This window comes from Spermophilus citellus, assembly GCF_964194105.1.
Source record: "Spermophilus citellus genome assembly, chromosome: 10".
Taxonomy (NCBI): domain Eukaryota; kingdom Metazoa; phylum Chordata; class Mammalia; order Rodentia; family Sciuridae; genus Spermophilus; species Spermophilus citellus.
In genome coordinates this window covers 9,617,816-9,636,644 of record NC_138197.1, presented here as the reverse complement: position 1 = coordinate 9,636,644, position 18,829 = coordinate 9,617,816, and the positions used below count along the sequence as shown (strand labels likewise).

General features: G+C 38.3%; 1 long non-coding RNA gene and 1 pseudogene across 2 annotated transcripts in view; one reads left to right on the top strand and one right to left on the bottom strand.

The window, feature by feature from the left end:
* Positions 1 to 1,760: 1,760 nt before the first annotated feature.
* LOC308658350 lies at positions 1,761 to 13,539 on the bottom strand. The gene is made up of 3 exons (XR_014024154.1): positions 12,781 to 13,539; positions 10,552 to 11,495; positions 1,761 to 1,895 (listed from the first exon to the last, which is right to left on the bottom strand). It is a non-coding gene; the product is annotated as an uncharacterized lncRNA (long non-coding RNA).
* Positions 13,540 to 13,678: 139 nt separating this feature from the next.
* The window catches only part of LOC308658381 (WASH complex subunit 4-like), a 54,316-nt pseudogene continuing 49,165 nt past the window's right edge, over positions 13,679 to 18,829 (top strand). Inside the window, exons 1-2 of the transcript XR_014024305.1 lie at positions 13,679 to 13,793; positions 16,975 to 17,114. The product of XR_014024305.1 is annotated as a WASH complex subunit 4-like (transcript). The remainder of the gene's footprint in view (positions 13,794 to 16,974; positions 17,115 to 18,829) is intronic.

Below are 18,829 nucleotides of genomic sequence, written 5' to 3'. Positions count from 1 at the left end.
CAGGAACACGTGAATGAGGAGAGGCTTTTGGACCAGGTATTCCTTTTGGACCTTGTTTCCATTGGTATACCAGTTATTCTGTGACCAAATTAGAGAAGACTGCAAGATGGAGATGTAACTCTGTGGTAGAATGCCTGCCTAGCATGTGAGTTCCTGGGCTCTACCCCCAGAACTGCTATGTGCACACACATGCACACATACACACACACACAGGAGAAGGTGGCAATCTCAAGTATGCCTACTGACAGATCTTCATCATAGGGAGTCCTGGGGTGCTAGAGATCAAATTAAGGGCCTTATACATGCTAGGCAAGTGCTCAACTACCAAATCACATCCTCAGCCCCTAAAAGGAATTTTAAGATAATGATTTTTTTAAAAAAAATCATCCTATTTTAATAAGTAAATTTTTATTTCAATATCTGGCAAACAGGAACTGATCTGCTTGACTTCAGATTACCAAATGACTGGGTAGTGTGATAACCATGTATTGCTTTTACCACTTGCCATCTCAACCCACTTCTTGTGACAAAAGTTTCCTGGTTTTCATCTAAGGATCTGCTTCTCCTTCACTCTCAGACCAAGTGGTTCCTATGAAGTTACCTCTCCCTTTCACCACTCCATGCAGGGTGGAGCACTTGACCCACACTAAGCCAATTGGCACATTCCTTCCATCTTTTCAATTACATTGATTGGTTGCAAAGTATGCACAAGTTCCCTGAAAGGCTAATCAATACTGGCAAGACTTAATTCTGGGACTTATCAGTTGAGTGTGCTCTTTTTCTCCGTTAGGCTAGATTTAATATTGTGAATGATATGAGCCTGAAGCTGCCAAAGGACTACCATATGGAGCCTAAAGAATGTAGCCAAAAATGTGGAAGATATAGAAAAGAGACAGTGAAAATCCAAACAGTGAGTGTCATTTGAATCCTGAAGCCAGATGCACACGAAGGCTGAGTTAGCTTTCTGTCACCATAATAAACACTCAAGACAATCATCTTATAAAGAGACAAGGTTTAGTTTGTGTTACAGTTTGGGAGGTTTTGGTCCATAGTTGGATGGTCTGTTGCTTTTGGGCCTGGGCAGGGCAGTACCTTATGGCAGGAGCACATGGTAGAGCAAAGCCTCTCACTCCATGGCGGAGACGAAAAGAGACTGGAAAAGGAAGGGGATGGGGTTCCATAATCCCCTTCAAGGACACTCCAACGACCTCAAGACTCACCACCAGGCCCCACCTACTTCCCAATTGTGCCAAACTATAGCTAGATGTTTTAAAATTGACATATAGTCAAATCATATGTAGAAATCTGTATAAGGAACACCATGATCAGGATACAGAACAGGTCCATTTCCTTCCCTCTGAACAAGTTCCTTGCCCTGTTTCTTTATAGCTGTATCTGCTAGCCACCCTTAATCCTGAAAACCATTCATCTCTCTACAGCTATAGTTTTATTTTGGGGGGAATATCAAATCAATGAAATCATATAGTATATAAGTTTTTGAGACTTGTTCTCTATCACTGTTAGTTTTATCTTTTTGAGAATGTCAAATCAATAAAATTGTACAGTATATAAATTTTTGAGATTTGCCTTTTTAAAATTCAGTATGATGCCTGTGAGATTTGTGTAGATATTTACAGGTTTTCCATGAATTTGAGGATGCTTCTCTTACTGATTTCTAACATAATTCTATATAATAATATAATACAATTGTCTAGAGAATGTAACTTTTCATCTATTGAAATTTCCAGAAATTTGCTTACCAAATGACCCATCTTGCTGAATAGTCCTTGTACATCAAAGAGATGTTTATTTTGCTGTTGTTGAGGAGAGTATTTTACAAATATCAATTACGATGATTGAGAGTAATCTTTAATTCTTTGATATTCTTCTATAATCTGTAAAAACAGCGAGAGAGGAGTGTTGAAATCTCCAAATATAATTGTAAATATATCTATTTTATTCTATTTCATCATATTTTATATATTTTAAAGTTATATTATTGGGAAATATATATATTTAGGATTATCATGTCTTTTTCATGAATTAATCCCTTTGTCTTTGCAACAAGTCTCTCTTTACTGAGGTAATATTCTTTGCTTTGTACTCTGCTTTGTATGATATTAGTATAGTCAGTACTACTTTCTTATAGAGTCAGCATTGCACATGACTTGCTGTATTTTTGTATTTAAAACATTTGTGTCTTTATATTTAAAACATTGCTGGGTTTATTTCATATCCTTCTTCTTTTTAAACCCAGTCTGTCTTTGCCTTCTAGTTAAAATGTTTAGAAAATTTTGATTTCAATGCAAATATTAGTATGGTTTGGTTTTAAATATTAACCACTGAGCCATATCCCTAGCCCATACACACACACATATATATATATATATATATATATATATATATATATATATATATATATATATATATATATTTTTTTTTGGTATTGGAGATTGAACCTAGGACGCTTAACTATTGAGCCACATCCCCAGCCCCACCTCCCCTTTTAAAAAATATTTTTTAGTTTTTGATGTACCTTATTCACTTATATGTGGTGCTTAGGCTCAAACCCAGTGCCTCACACCTGCTAGGCAAGTGCTCTGCTACTGAGCCACAACCCCAGCCCCCCCAGCCCTTTTTAAAAAAAAATACTTATTTTAAAATTTTTTTTTTGAGAGAGAGAGAGAGAGAGAGAGAGGGAATTTTTTAAAAAATATTTATTGTTTAGTTTTTGGCGGACACAACATCTTTATTTTATTTGTATGTGGTGCTGAGGATCGAACCCAGCACCGCATGCATGCCAGGCAAACACGCTACCACTTGAGCCACATCCCCAGCACCCCCAGCCCTTTTGAGACAAGATCTTGCTAAACTGCTTAGGTACTCACTAAGATACTGAGACTGGCTTTGAATTTGAGATCCTCCTGCCTCAGTCTCAGGAGCCAGGGATTACAGGTGTGGGCCACTGTGCTGGGCTCATCTTCACTTTTTTTTTTGGTGGGGGGTACCGGGGAATGAATTCAGGGGTACTCAGCCACTGAGCCACATCCCCAGCCCTATTTTGTATTTTATTTAGACACAGGGTCTCACTGAGTTGCTTAGCACCTCACTTTTGCTGAAGCTGGCTCTGAACTCGAGATCCTCCTGCCTCAGCCTCCCAAGCTGCTGGGATTACAGGCATGTGCCACCGTGCCTGGCTCTGGCTCATCTTCACTTTTAAAGTATATTTCAGCTAGATACAGAATGATGAGGGCTTTTGCCTTGTCTCCCCACACTGGGGGCTCAAACCAGGACCTCACACTTGCTAGGCAAATGCTCTACCACTAAGCTACTTTTCATTTGCCCAGCCCTTTTTATTTTTTATTTTGAGACAGGGTCTCACTAAGATACAAGCTGGCCATGAACTTGCCATCCTCCTGCCTCAGCCCCACCCCTAACTCCACCCCCAGTAGCTGGAATTATAGGCATGTGCCATGTGTCTTTGAGCACTTTATGATTTTTGGTCTACTGTCATCTAGCTTGAATAATTCCTGATGAAAAGTCTATAATTCCATCCCTGCCCCCACTAGGGATTCAACCCAGGGACACTTTAACCATGGAGTCACACCCACAGTCCTTTTAACTTTTTGAGACAGGGTCTCCCTTAGTTGTTCAGGCTGGCCTCAAACTTGCATCCTTCTGCCTCAGCCTCCCCAGTCACTGGAATTACAGGCATGTGCCAACACACCCCAAAGTATCTTTTTTTTCTTGCTTCCTTTATTGTTTTTTTTCTTGCTTCCTTTATTGTTTTTCTTTCATAACTGGTTTTTGGTCAATGTATCATGATATGATTGTGTGTGTGTGTATGTGTGTGTGTGTGTATCTGATTTGGGGCTCACTGCACTTCTTAGCATGTGATTTTGTTAGCTTCATATTTGCAAAAGTTTTAATCATTGTTTCTTCGGATATTTTCCTGTCCTCCCTCTTCTGAGTGCCCAATCAGATGTGCAGTATAGCACTTGATACTGTTCTAAAGATCACTGATTTTTTGATGCCCCTCCCCCCACCACAAATTTACTGGGATTTTCTTTTGGGTCCAATCTTCTGCAAATCTCACTCAGTAAAACTTTCATTTTCATTTCTAAAAATTCTGTTAGACTCTTTTTATATCTTACATTTCTTTCCTTACCATGTTTATGTTTTAAAAAATTGAAACCTGATTGTAATTGCACTTAAAATTTTTTTTTTGCAGTTGTAAATAGACAGAATACCTTTATTTTGATGTGGTGCTGAGGATCGAACACAGTGTCTCAGGTAAGGTAGGCAAGCAGTCTGCCACTGAGCTACAGCCACAGCCCTGTAACTGAACTTTAACATCCTTGTCTGCAAATTCCATCATCCTTATAATTTCTATCTCTATTACCTGATTTTCTTCCTAGTTATTGGTCACCGCTTCTTAGTATACTGTCTCATAGTTTTTAACTGGATGTTAGATATTTGAATCTTATACTGCTGTGTGCCTGGATTTGGTTTTCTTCTTATAAAGATTCTTGGGGTTTTGTTTTTTTGGCAGGCAATTAAGCTACTTACAGATCAGTCTCGTCTCCAGAGCCCCATTTTTAGAGCTTTACTAGGACAAATCTAGAGTAGTTTTCATTCCACTGACAGGTCTGTCCTACTACTAAGGGTGACCCCATGGGGAGGGGCCAAAGGATGCACTCATGGTCATGGAGAACTTTCCTCATTCTTCTCAAGTTATGGGAATTATACAGTTTCTAAGTCTCTGTGGTTATTTTTCCAGTCTCTGTGGAATCTCCTTCTGTACCCTGGTAACCTGGTAGTTGAACAGAGACTGTGGTCTAAGCATATTTCTTTTTTTAAAAGATGGGGGGCAGGGGGGGAGAGAGAGAGAGAGAGAGAAACTTTTAATATCGGTGGACACAACATCTTTTTTTAATTTTTATTTATTTATTTTTTTTTATGTGGTGCTGAGGATCGAATCCAGCGCCCTGTGCATGCCAGGCTAGTGCATTACCACTTGAGCCACATCCCCAGATCCTCTAAGCAGATTTCTGAGCCTGGTTTCTGTGAATTTCCCAGCAATTCCAGCTCACTAGGCCTTTGACTTTAACTCAGCAAGGTTTTACACTCTTCAGATTCCTTTGATGTTCATAGTCCCCAAATTGCTTCCAGGCAGAAATCTGGGGATATTATAGAGGTTACCTCATTTGTTACATTTATTAGAGAACAGAAGTACTGTTTCCAAATTTCTGAAATAGCGTGTCTAGTTTCATATATTTTTCACAGGTGCTATGTATTTTCCAACTTTCTAGTTGTTTATGACAGAAGATTAAGTTCATTCCTGGTTACTTCATCATGGCTGGAAGCAGAAATCCAAACTTTCCTTTTTAATTGGCATATTTAGTATATTTACATAATTTTTTTATTGATTATTTAAAACATTACATAGCTCATGATATATCATCTTCCATACATTTGACTCAAATTGGGTTTTGAACTCCCATTTTCACCCCAAATACAGATTGCAGAATCACATCTGTTACATATTCACATTTTTACATAATGCCATATTAGTGACTGTTGTATTCTGCTACCTTTCCTATCCCCTACTACCCCCCTCCCCTCCCCTCCCCTCCCATCTTCCCTCTCTACCTCCTCTGCTGTTGTTCAATTCTCTCCCTTATTTACATAATTTTTACATAGTAGAATTTAGGTGTGCCATTTTGTTATTTGGATTTTGTCTCATTTATTTTTGTTCTTCTTTTTTCCTATGTTCTTTTGTTTAGCATTCCATTTAAATTCTTCCATTGACCCTTTTAGTGACACTTTTGCTTTTTTATTGGTTGACCTGGGTTGCATCTTTAACTTAGTAATATTTACTTAGTGTTAATAGTGACTGACTTAGATGAAATATAAAAAACTTAAAAATGTATGTTTCTTCCAAAGCTTCATTCTTTGTATTATTATAGAAAGTATCATATTCCTATATACATTATAAACTCAACAATTTTTGCTTTTGCTTTTAATAAAAATGTATATTTTAGAAAGTATCATATTCTTATATACATTATAAACTCAATAATTTTTGCTTTTGCTTTTAATAAAAATGTATACTTTTAAAGAACATATAATTAGTAAAGAATTTTTGGATTTACATAACTATTTTGTATTTTCAATCTTCTTCCCTCCTTTCTGAAGTTCAAGGTTACCATCTGATGTCATCTATCTTTAGCCTAATGAACACCTTTTGGCATTTCTTGTAGTGCAAAGCTGCTGGAAACAAAATTTTTCGGTGTATCATTTTCTGAAAATATCTTTATTTCACTTTCATTTTTGAGAAACAGTCTTTGCTGGATATAAATTTTTAGTTGACTGTTTTCATTCTCTTTTAAAACACTTGGAATATGTCATTATAAATGTCTTATAGCCTCTATTTTTAAAATGAGAAGTAACTATTAATCACATTGTTGCTTACCTGGGATGTGTCGTTTATGTCTTGGTGCTTTCAAGATTTTCTCATTATCTTGGTATTCAGTCATTTTGCTGTAATGTACTAATGCATGTTTTTTTCTCTAAGTTATTTGGATTATATGGTTTTTATTGACCTACCTTTTCCTGCCTTATGTTGACTCTCTAGTCAGTTATTTTTATTTCCAATTATTGTTCTTTCCAGCTCTGTAGTTTGTATTTGATTATTTTGATAGCCCTTATCGATTTACTAAAACCTTTAATTCCTTGAATATAATCCCTTAACTCTTTGAATATAACTCAAAAACTAGAACAAACACACTGTCACTGAGCCACATCTATAACCCCTAATACTTTGAATTTGCTGCTAAATTTGGGCTTACTTAGAGTGTCTGAAATCTCTTCCCACCCCCACCCCCCCATATCCCATTTATCCATTTTGCTTTTCTTGCTAAAAATAATTTTGAGGGCATGGATGACCCAGGATAGAGAGGACTTGACCCAAAATTCAGGAGAGAAAGTCTAGAGAGGTGAACCTGTGATTTGACACCACATTTCACCTGAAGGGATTTAGGTATTTGCTGATTTCTTTTTTCTTTTTTTGTGCCGGGCATTGAACCCAGGGGTGCTTAACCACTGAGCCTCATTCCTAGGCCTTTTTGTTTTTATTTATATTTTTTACTTGTTGATGGACTTTTCTTTTCTTTCTTTCTTTATATGTGGTGCTGAGAATTGAATCCAGTACCTTACACATGCCAGGCAAATGCTCTACCATTGAGCCACAACCCCAGCCCTTAATTTTTTTCTTTTTGAGACTGGATCTCACTATGTTGCTGAGGCTGACCTGGAACTTGTGATCCTCCTGCCTCAATCTCCTGAGTCATTGGGATTACAGGCTTGTGCAATTGCACATGGCTCACATTTGCTGATTTCTAAGTGGCAGCTGAGAATCTAAGAGATTGAATAGCCAAGAGTAGTAATTAACAGTTTGAAAAGATGAGTGGAGGTTTGACAGACTCTGCCAAGCAGTCCTGCAAAGTTATACTCCAGGATGAAGGTCATAAAGACAAACCCAGCTTTCAATCAGAACAGTCTTAGTTTGGGTTAAAGTAATCTGTCCCTACTCTAATGGCCTTCCAGAGAAAATGGAGAAAGATAACATCATTCATAGCCTTAAATTATCTTTGCCAACTCTTCACACACAATGGCAAGAGTTCACTGAAAAAATTATCAGATATACCAGGAAATAAGAGCAAATGATGGAAAACCAAGAGAAAAAGAAATATCACCAGGCAGCAGAAAAGAGACCCACAGGAAATCTAGATATTGGAATTGTCAGAAAGGATTTCAGACTTCTTAATTTCTTACATTTATAGTTGTTATTTTAAAATGGGAGTTTATTGAGTCATTAGGGCAGCTAATTTTGAAATATACATTCTTCATCTACTTTTATTTATTCATGGTGTTGGGGATTAAAACAAGGGCCTAACATGTTATGTATATGTTCTACCAGAGCTATATCCCTAGCCCTGAAAAATACATTTTTAAAATAAACTCAGAAATTTGAAGAAGTCCTTATATCTAGAATGATCGATAACTACAGTTTTTAATATCTCAAACACTTTGAGTGTTTAATGTATACCAGGGACTGTGCAATATGGGAATAAATCATGGTCCCTGATATCAAAGAATTTATGGCCAACGTGAGGCTGAGGAGCCACAGAGACTTTCACATCCTGACCCCCCGAACCTTAGAATGTGTTAGCTTATGTGTTTGAAGGGAACTTGCAGAAGTAATTATTTTTGAGATATGGTGATTAAACTGGATTATATAGGCAAACTCAATGTAATCACAAAGGTCCTTATAAAGGGAAGGCAGAGTCAGTGAATAGCAGATGTGGTGACAGAAGGAAAAGGTTTGAGTCATGCATGGCAGCTAAAAGGACAAAGATACAAATTGTCCCAGCAGAATGTCCAGGAAGACACCTTGACTTTAACCTGTTGAGACTGATTTTGGATTTCTAACCTCCAGAACTGAAATATAATAGATGTGTTTTAAGTCACTAAGTTTGTGACAATTTGTTAAGCAGCAAAGGGAAACTAATAGTACCCTATTAGGGTGGACAACTGCATCAACAGATAATTTCCAAGTGGTATATACTGTGGAAGCACAGGACTGGAACTCCCAGTCCAATCTGGAATTCAGAGAATCACATATAATGGTAATCTATAAGATTCCACAATCATTGATGACACAACCAGTACAGGGATGCTTGGGTCCCTTAAATCAAAGGCCAGACTGGAAGAAACCTTGGACTGCATGCTGTGAAGTGAAAACTCCATGCAGAGACAGTGGGAATCCAGGAAAAGAGCCGAAGTGGGATGTGACTAGATCTGGTAGGTTTTTTTTTTTAATTGAACCCCAGGGGCTCAATAAATTGAGCCACATCCTCAGCCCTTTTTCTATGAGCAATAGAGAGAGAAGGTCCATAATAGGTTATGTTACTGTTCAAGTGAGAGATTATTTGCTGAAAAAATACATGAACATATTAGGAATCTTTTTGACAGGTATACACAGGACTCTGTGACAAATCACTAGGTGAGATGTCTTCTGGAAGTTATAACCACAGATTTTACATTGTAGGAAAAATAATGTATATTAAAAACAAGTTCACCAAGACCTTATTTATATAATATGTAAAAATAATTTGGTATGGAGTGAGCTGGTACTTAATGTGCAGGTATAAACACCTGTAGGTTAAAGGCAGAATTCCTGGAAGCTGGCAGCAGGCACCTTCTGTGGGCAGCTGTTCTAAAGTTCTCAGAAGCTCTCAAATCAGTACAATACTGTCCATGTAAAATGTTTCCCCTTCTATCTGCAAACTTGCCTTGCAGAAAATACTGTGTGAATGAAGAGTAGTATAAAGAAAGATTTAATTTCTCAAAATAATTTTTCATCTTCTGTAGACTAGGTCTAAGAAATAGTTAATCAAAACTTTCAGATAGCATTTTTCAGTTAGTGAATGTACTTTTTTATTTAATATCTAACTTGCACTTTTCTAACAAATTTGAGATTCTAGGCTCTGGAATTTGGTTTAAAGATATTTAATTTCAAGACAGGCAATCCTTAAGTTTTTAAGAAATAAGGCCATATTGGTTCATAATAGCAAATACTCTACAATTTGTGGTTGGTATTGTTCTATGTGCCTTCTATGTAAAAATTAATTTAGTTCTTATAACAATCCTATGAGGTATTTTCTATTTTTTTTTCTCATTTTAAAGATGAGAAAATTGAGGCAGAGGTTAAGTTGCTTGGTCTGATATCACATGGCTACCAAGAGGCTGTGTTTAGATTTAGACCTAAGCAATATGGTTACTGGAATACCATGCTAAGTGAAATAAGCCAATCCCCCCAAAAACTAAAGGCCAAATGTTTTCTCTGATATGTGGATGCTACTTCAAAATAAGGGGGATGGGCAAAGAAGAATAGAGGTACTTTAGATTAGGTAGAGGGGAGTGAAGGGAGGGGAGGGGGTATGAGGGTAGGAAGAATAGTAGAATTAATCAGACATAATTACCCTAAGTACATATATGACTACATGACCAGTGTGATTCCACATCATGTACAACCAGAAGAATGAGAAATTATACTCCGTTTATATATGATGTGTCAAAGTACATCCTACTGCCATGTATAACTAATTAGAACAAATAAAAAATATAATAAAAAATTGTGCTTTTAACTAATGTCCTGAACAAGCTATGCCATTAACATAGACTGGACACATTTGTGTCTTTCCACATTGTCAGGATTTATTGAGTAATAATAAATTTACAAGCTACATCAATTTCATCAGCTTCAAATTCCTGAAATTACTCATGGTTCACTTGGTGTTATGACCCAGGCAATCATAATTACTAGCTTTCCATTTCAGTCTTAATTACTAATGTTTATAACACTCAAATCACACATCATACTTAACACAATGCTATATAGGTTACAGAAGGCTAAGGAAGGTTAAGGTGGACACAGGGTTTTAAGAGGCCCTATGGCAGGGAGCAATATAACTACAGAAGACTTACTGCAAGTGGTCAGATCAGGAACCAGCTGAAGAACTTGCTCAGGCGTCAAGGCTATCAGGGTGCTGAACTTATTCTAAGCCAAGGTCTAGAGGGCAGGCAGTTGTGAAGTGGGGGAGGGTGAGGACCTGCTGAGCTGAAGTCCTAGGAACAGAGTTGGGAGTTTGTTACCTGTGGACCTCCTGAGCAGTTCACTGGATGGGTTGCAACACCACCCATTACCGTTTTGGTGGTCCTCCTTTTATGTATTTCAGGTGAAAGGATTACTTCTGGTGAGATTGATAAACTCAGGCGCCTTGTTTCTCTGATATGGGTTTGATGTCCTTGCATCCATGAGTTTCTGATTTAATTTGGTAAGTTCACAAGTGGTCGTTATTCATTATTCAATTTTCAGTTTGTGCCTTATGATCATGCTGTATTGCTGGAGGTTATTCTTCTTGATGAATTCTGTATGTCTACCATCTGGAGGTTATCTGTTTGCTCAGACAAGTTTTCGAGTCATTCTGCTTTAGCACTTTAATTCAAAATGGAGTAGCTCAGGTCAAACTGCTTTATAAAATGGAATAAGTCAGGGCACTGCTGTTCCATACAAATGGAGCAACTCAGAGCAGGGCAGTGCCTTCTCTCCACAATCATTACTTGATACTCCCTTTCAACACTAACTTATTAATAAATTAGTGTATTTGCAGATTCAAATTGCTCTTACTTGTAACTTCAGTTTATCATAATGAACTATTGGGAGATTAATTATGTGTGATTAAAGTAAATGTGAAGAACACGGCAAAGCAGATTTCAAGATCACTCAGAGAGTAATGTGAAAAAAGGTTTGCCAGAAGCTAGGCATGGTGATGCATGCCTGTAATCTCAGCTACTGAGGGGGCTGAGATGGGACATCAGTTGAGTCCACTAGTTCAAGATGAGCTTTGGCAACACAGTGAGTGAGATCCCTGTATCAAAAAAAAAAAAAAAAAAAAAAAAAAGTGAAGGTCAAAAATAAATAAAATGCCCACTAAGCACTAATACCACAAGCAAGAACCAAAGGAGCATGGGTCAATCTTTTTTGTCTGTTTTATTATTTTTATGTTTAAGTAGAGTTGGCATTCGATAAATATTTGATCCACTGCAAATCTGTGGTCTCTGTATTTGTTTTTCATTACTGCAACAAAATACCTGGGGCTGTATTTTTTAACAAAGAGGTTTATTTTGGGTCAGAATTCTGGCCTAAGTGTGAGGGGCTGCATGTGGTAATGGTCTGCTTGCTGACAGAATCCCAAGGTGGTTCAGGGTTATCACATAGAAAGAGATTAAGGGACAGGTATGTTCATTTCTCCCGAATTCTCTCCCTCTGAGCTACAACCCCAGCCCCATTTCCACCTTCTTAATACCTCACAATGGGGATCAAACTTCAACACATGAAATCTTGGAGGATAGCATTCAAACCATATCCAGACAATAATATCTAATAACCTTATATCTAAATCAGCTCACAAAGGCTCTACTTCTCAATACTATTGTTGTATAAATTTCCACCTTGACATTTCCATGGTGTTGGAGACCTCCTGCTGGCTCTACCACTGAGCTATAATCCCAGCCACACACATTTCCACCTTCTTTTTTTTAAAAGTTTTTAAAAATATCTTTGTTTTATTTATTCATTTATTTATTTTTTATGTGGTGCTGAGGATCGAACCCAGTTCCTCACGCATGCGAGGCAAGCGCTCAACCACTGAGCTACAACCCCAGCCCCAATTCCACCTTCTTAATACCTCACAGTGGGGATCAAACTTCAACACATGAAAACTTGGAGGATGGCATTCAAACCATATCCACACAATAATATCTAGAACAAAGCTTTTCAAGAGAAATTCTACCTGGGTACTGTGGTGCATGCCTGCAACACCAGCTACTTGGGAAGCTGAGGCAGAAGATGGTAAGTCTGAGGCCAGCCTGGATAACTCCTGGGTAAGATCTTGTCTTAAAATAAAAAAAATAAAAAGGACTGGGGATGTAGCTCAGTGATAGACTGCCCCTGAGTTCAATGGCCAGTAAGGTGTGGGTGGGGAGGAGAGCACTGGACATTGATTACTTATTTTGGTACTTGAAGTTACACACACACACACAAACAAAACAAACAAAACAAAAAACTCACCAAAAAACCTTAATAAATTCTCCTTGCTAAAGATTCGTAGAAACTTAAGTATACACAACAAAACTTTAAAACTTTCTACTCACCAACACATACTTTTTCGGAGTTGCTGTCCTCTTTAGTGTGATTTCTCTCTCCATGAATTTGCAAAAACATATGCATGTTTATATAACTTAAAATACAAATGCAACCATAAATATGCATTATTTTGCAACTGCCTGCTGTTGGTGTTTCTTACCATTACAGATCTACTTCTTTTAATAACTCTTTAGTAATTCATAAAGACTATATTGTTTTCTATTACTATCCCATTCTGAGGGACATTTAGATCGTTTCCTATTAAAAACCACGCTGCAATGTACATTCATGGGCAAATATCTGGATAAACGTAGAATGTGCGGGTAACACCAATCCCTTATTCGTGGAGAAGCCCCCTCCGCGTTCCTAAAAGCGCTGGGAGGAGAGCCGTGGAATGCAGGGTAAGCAGGAAGATGCCCTTTAGGGCAATCGTTAATTCTTCCTCTCGCACTGAGGTCTTGGACGAGCTGGGAGCGCAAGGCCTCCGCTGCCGGGTGACAGGAAAGACGATGGACATTTGCGCTTCTTGGAAAGGCGCCTGGACAGCGTCCTCCCCAAGACCACGCCTTCCTGTGGAGCCCTCACGCCGTCGATGCGGCCCTTTCAAGGCCGGACTGAGGAGCAACTCCCCCCGGCAATAAAAATAGTCGTGAGACCGCAAGGTGAAATTGCGGGAGCCTGTGTGGCATGGGAAAGTAGTGAGCGGTGGCAAGGCCCACGCAAGGACCCAAGAAGCCCGCGGAAACAGGCGCCGCCGCCGCCATGGCGACCGCGTCCGTCCCCGGCGGAGGACTCACTTTCCCAGCGGTCCCCGCGGCCGCAGGGGTTGCGAGCCCGGCCGGCCCTCGCGCGCGGGGACGGGGCCGAGGCCGGAAGTCACGTGCTGTGACAGCCGCTGGGGCGAGGCCGGCGTCGCCGCCCGGGCTAGTTGAGGCTGTGTCTGTGGGAGGCGCTGGGGTGATGGCGGTGGAGACTCTGTCCCCTGACTGGGAGTTTGACCGTGTTGACGACGGCTCACAGAGTAAGGGAGTGTCAGGGCGCGGGCCGCGGGCGGACCCTCCCGGGCCGGCCGCAGCCGTGGCGGCGCTCCTGCAGGAGGGCTCTGCGTCGGGGCGCCGCGCAGCCGTAGGGTCCCGGACCCTGGCCACCCCGGGGGTGTGAGTGGTACGCGCCCTCGGGTGTGCCTTCCCGGGTCGGGGCCCGAAGACGGCGGGTCGGCCGGCCGGGGCTCTGCGTGAGCGGGCCGACCGCGGTGGGCTCTCTGCGGCCGGGGCTGCGGGCGGGCGCGCCCAGGAGGCCCCCGGCCTGCCTCGCGGGGACTTCGTCGAGTTCGCGGAGCGTGCACTTCAAGCAGAGGCTCTTGCCTGGGTTCCTGTTTCGGTTTCCTGTTTTTCTTCTTTTTCTCAAACCAACTTTTGGAAGTTTGGGTTCCGGTACTTAGAACCGTAGAAAATAGCGAGGAAATAGCTGTTCACGCGGTAGAAAATAACCCGAATATCATTTTACCCTCTTCCAGGCCCATTATGTTAACTCGTGTGTTTCCTGGGATGGCGAGTCTTGCATCGCAGCTATAAAAGCTTTAAAAAATTACAACAGAGCTTGAAATTTTGCTTCATAAATAGAATGGACTGATTTTTTTTAAACGTAGAATTCAACAACCAAAAAAAGGAAAACCTAACAGTTTCTTTTGGCAAAATATAGAGCCCAAACTAATTATCTTAATGAAACTACTTGAGATTACTGCAAGTCCTCAGTCTGTCTTTGTTGATATTAATCTATTTAAAGAGATATTGGGGCATGATGTTTTCCCCAAATCGGAAAGTCAGTTTTTAAAAATTCTAGGTGAACTTTGTCTGATTTTATAAAGAGAAACTTAACATCTATGAATTTAAGATTATTCATTTCTCAAAGATGGGTAAACTACATCCAGCATTGTTTGAATTTTTTTACAAAACATTCTTTAAGATATTAACGCTTATGCAACATAAAAGTAATCTTGGAGCTATTGACAAAAATCTTGAATCATTTTTTGTTGCAGATCTTTGGTGCTTATTGTGAGAAGCGGGTTGTCATGTATGGTGTTTTGTAGGCAACGGTTTCCTATGTTAGTATCTTCAAAACAATAATGAGGCTGGGGGTTGTGGCTCAGCAGTAGAGCACTGGCCTAGCACATGTAAGGCCCTGGGTTGGATCCTCAGCACCACATAAAAATAAAGATATTGTCCAATTAAAACTAAAAAATAAATAAATGGGATGGGGTTGTGGCTCAGTGATAGAGTGCTCGCCTGGCATACGTGAAGTACTGGGTTTAATCCTCAGCACCACATAAAAATAAAATAAAGGATATTAAAAAAGAATGAATGAAGATATGTTATTTGGTTTTGAAATGATTCCAACTTGAAGTAGAATAATCTGATTCATTCAACAGATATTTTCTACACTCCAGTTGCTGTTAAGGGTACAAAGATAAGGCAAGGAAGGGTAACTATTGGAAAAGATGACTGTTATACAGGTGTTTAGAATTCTGAATAATCATGTGATTCTTATGTCAAGTCATGTACTTTAACTTTTACTAATTTTTCAACTGTTCATTATTGGCAAGGAACCTCAATGTTATTAGGGTTTTCTGTTCCCTTCTACCTTGTGAATTCTCAAACTAAGGGAGCAATTTATTGGTGTGTTTTTCTAGTATTGTCTTTGAGAATTCATTTGCTGGTCAAATGAAGCTTGATCCTTTCTCATGTAACAGAATAGAATGTCAATTTGGGGTCCTGAACACTTACGTAGTTTTTATGTTAGCTGTAGGAAAGAGAAGACTGTTTTTTATTGATTTTTGGACTATGAATTATATCTAGACTAAATGTTTTCCAAAACTACCTAGATTAATGCTGTAATGAGATAGAAACTTTATTGAGCTAAATTGGTTCTTCTGATTCAGATCATGAGTTGCAAACACTAAGGAAAAATAGGAAGGTAGATCTTTAATACAGCATGAGTCAGAATATACTTTATCTTAGAGTTGCTTCAGATTGCTAAGTTAAAAGTTTTTAAAACAAATTTTAGTTGTAGGTGAACATAATACCTTTATTTTATTTATTTATTTTTATGTAGTACTGAGGATCAAACTCAGTGCCTCACATATGCTAAGTAAGCACTGTACCACTGAGCTACAACCCCAGCCCCATATTGCTAATTTGAAAAGAAAAATTTTCTTTTTTTAGAAGACAAAGATTGAATAGTTATACACATCAATAAAAGAAACTTGAATTTGCTGCCTTTGTGAATAAATAATTCTTATGTATAGGATGAAGTAATTACTTTCATTAATTTTGATGATCTGGCATTTTTAAAATATGGTTTATTCCAGTGACTTTAAGCTTAAAGTCATGAATTGTGTTAATTCTGTAAATAGCAGCACAGTATTTTGTTCTGACTTTACTTTTCCAACTTGTTTTTATAGTTAAATAATTTAACAAATTATAAAACATGGTAAAGTTTTAGGCATTATGAGAAAAATATTCTTAAATTATCATCTAAAAATGTTGCTTCTTTAACAATACAGATTTTTTGGGGGGGGGCACTGGGGATTGAATCCAGGGGTGCTTAACCCTTGAGCCACATATTCAGTCCTTTCTATGTTTTATTTTGAAACCAAGGTCTTGCTAAGTTGTTGAGATTGGCTTTGAACTTGTGATCCTTCTGCCTCAGCCTCCTGAGTTGCTGGATTTGCAGGTGTGCTGTGCCCGGCTTAAGTTACCAGCACAGCCAGCAGCTTGTTTATTTTTGTAGTGCTGGGGATTGAGCCCAGGTCCTTGCACATTCTAGGCAAGCCCTAGAGCCATAGCCCCAGCTCAATGTAGATTTTTGCACCTGCTTTAGGCCAGGTTGTGAATATTTATATTTTTCAGTAGAGTTGTTTCTCACTAAAACATAGAATCAAGACATTGAGTTGTCAGAGGCATTATTCAGATTGGTTAGAAGTCCTGGGTAAATGGGTCACTGCTTTTAAAATTGTTTTATGCATTTGGAAAAAGTTGAAGGCTGAATTACTGTTTAACTTTGGAACTTTATTTTCAAGAAGTCCAGACATTCCAAAGTAATAATTAACAATGCTTTGCTGTGATTTCTGAGGTTATTTGAAGTATGTGTTCTGTAATTCATTACTTGTGGCTCTAACATACTGTTTTAAAATTTAAATTTAGAAATTCATGCTGAAGTCCAACTTAAGAATTATGGAAAATTTCTGGAGGAATATACATCTCAATTGAGAAGAATCGAGGACGCGCTGGATGATTCAATTGGAGATGTTTGGGATTTCAATCTTGATCCTATAGCATTAAAGGTTTGATTTGGTTTGATTATTTTACTTATGTATATATTTTCAGGACCTAGAATATATTAAACTTCAATTTTAAAGTAGAAAATATATTTTATTTTCAATCTTTAAGAGTAAAAAGAAATTACAGAAAATTGTTAACTTTCTTTTCTCTAAGCTAGGTAGATGTTTTTAAAATTTGTTTTTTGAAAGAATGATTCTTGAAGATGTTAGTGTCAGAGTGGTACAAGCTCCAGCTTTTTGACTTGGTCATTGTTTTTCATCACTAAAAAAATAATAAGAATGCTGGATAGACTATTTAAGCTTGGCTTGTTTGTTCTTATGGAGGTTATTTTCATACACTGAAAAGTACTGATTTTTAAGGATACTGTTCAGTGAATTTTGCCAACATGTATGCCCATAACTTGTATCCCAATCAAGATATAAGAATATTTTCATCATTTTCAAAAAGTTTCTTTGTGTTATATTGGAGATATTGAAGTGGGAGTGATTGTTTAATGTGTTACTCTTACTCTGTTACATTTTGAGATTACTCTCTTGTTCTGTCTTTGAAACTGGTCTATTTCCACTTAAATAATAATTAATATTTGTTGAGCATTTATATACTGTGTCTGTCCTAAGTCACACATTGCCTTTTTGTTAATGACAGCTTTCTTGAGATGTAATTTGCATATCATAAAATTAACCCCCTTAAATTGTACAATTCAGTGATCTTTTTTTTTATGTTTATTTACAGAATTGTGCAGCCATCACCACTGTCAGTTTTAGAACATTTTTATCACCCCTAAAATCTTGCACCTTTTAGTCACCCCTGCTTCCATATTGTGCTACACCAATATCCACTGACTCTAGGCTATCACCAATCAGTTTACTTTATCTCTCTATGGATTTGTCCCTTTTGAACATTTCATAATTGGAGACATACAATATGTAGCCCTTTGTGTCCAACTTCTTTTACTTACCGTAATGTTTTTAAGGCTCATCCATATAAGGCTCATGAGCATGTCTTACTTTCTTTTTATTGCTGAATAATATTCCTTTGTATGAAATGCAAATACAGTGTATTTATGCATTCATCAATTGCTAAATAGTTGAGGTTTTCCTTTTTGGAATAGAGTTGTGCTCACAGTTGCCGCTGTGAGCATTCGTGTACAAGTTTTTTGTAGACATGTTTTCATATCTCTTGAAGTGTAAGCCTCAGTGGAATTGCTGTGTCATATGCTGTTTAATTTTCTAAGGATCTGTAAGACTTTTTCCCAATGTGGCCACACCGTTTTACATTCCTACCATCAATGTATGAGGGTTCCAGTTTCTCTCCATATCATTGTCAACACTTGATATTATGTTCTTAAAAAAATTATTATAGCCATATTAGTGGGTATGAAATTATATCTTATTGTGGTTTTGATTTGAATTTCATATGGCTATTTCTCCTATGGCTAATGATGTTGAGCATCTTTTCCTGTGCTCTTGGCCATTTATACAAATGGAGAAATTCTCTTTAGAGAAATGTCTGTGCAGATCCTCTGCTCTTCCTTTTTTTTTTGTCAGGGGTGGGAGGAGGTGGCAGGGTCTTCCATTGTTGCCCATGCTGGCCTCAAACTCTTGGGCTCAGGGGATTCTCCTATCTCTGCCTCCCATCCAAGTAGCTGGGACTTCAGGTGCTCGCCTCTGTACCTGGCCCTAGCCCATTTTAAAATTGGACTTTTTATTCTTGTGTT